The following is a 1225-nucleotide window of genomic DNA, read 5'->3' on the forward strand; positions in this document are numbered from 1 at the left end:
GTACCATGCTGCTTTTATTTTGGCTTTCAGGAGAAAATATTCTTCTTATCTTAATCTTGGCATTAGTTGTGCTTGTCTTGAACTGCTGGATCATTTCAATCTATTGGACACTGTGGTCTGTGACAATGACAGCTAGTCAGTGGTTTTCTGTTGAGCGTTAAATACTTAAAGGTAATTTTTTTTTCTTACCTACATCATGTTGTTGCATTTTTCGTATTATTATAATTCTTAATGAAACAGGGAATGATGAATAAATAGAAATATATTTTAAAAGAAAGCTCAGAATACTTAGTTTATAATTGGGAAGCAACAACCCTGGCTTTGGGAGAAGCCACCCTCTAACCCGTCCTTTTAGGACTAGGATTTTCATTTCTTCAACCTCCAGCCTCAGCCCTCTCCCCTTGCTCATACTCAGAATCTCAAGATTCTTTCTGGAACCGGAGGAAGAAGAAAGAAGTAGGATTTTCCCTGAAAGCCCTAGCGCCTACTCCTACAGTCCCTGTGGCTATGTAGCATAGTAGTTGAGAGCATGGACTGAGATCAGAAAAGCAGGTCATACCCTGACTCTATCCTCTATCAGGTCTAAGTCCCTGGCTTCTCCATTGTAAAATGGAAATAAAAATTAATGCCTACCTCTTAGAATTGTAAGGATTACATAGAACAATGTATGTAAAGTGTTTAGCCCAGAACTGATGCATAATACACACTATGGAAGTCATAGCTGTCATCATCACTATTTACCATTAAAAAAAAACAACCACCACAAAACCATTGGGTTTGGTGGAGATCTGGCTTATCTTCTCCAGCTATGTGCTCTGTGGGGCCTTCTATAATACATCTCCCTCCTTCCTTGTCTTCCCAAATGAATACTCTTGGAAAACTAGTAAACATATTGATAGTGAATATAGCCAAAAGACGCAGTTAGGCTCCAACTTACTAAAAACACCAGTAGTGCTGAGGATGGGTCTTCACAGAGATACCTCGAAGGGAGCCAAATACAGAGGAGTCACGTCAATAGGCCACTCTACTTTGTGAGCTGATTGCCTGCCCTCTCTGTTTTCTGCTTTGCTCAAAGCAGATACCATGAAATGGTTTGGCTTAAACAATGGGAGCCTATTAGCTTACCAGCTTACAGTTTTGAGGTTGTGAAAATATCCAAATCAAGGCATCGACAGCAGTGATGCTTTCTTCCCAAAGATTGGCCTTGGTGATCCTTGGTTCCTCT

The sequence above is a fragment of the Tamandua tetradactyla genome, chromosome 5 (genome assembly GCF_023851605.1).
Source record: "Tamandua tetradactyla isolate mTamTet1 chromosome 5, mTamTet1.pri, whole genome shotgun sequence".
NCBI lineage: Eukaryota > Metazoa > Chordata > Mammalia > Pilosa > Myrmecophagidae > Tamandua > Tamandua tetradactyla.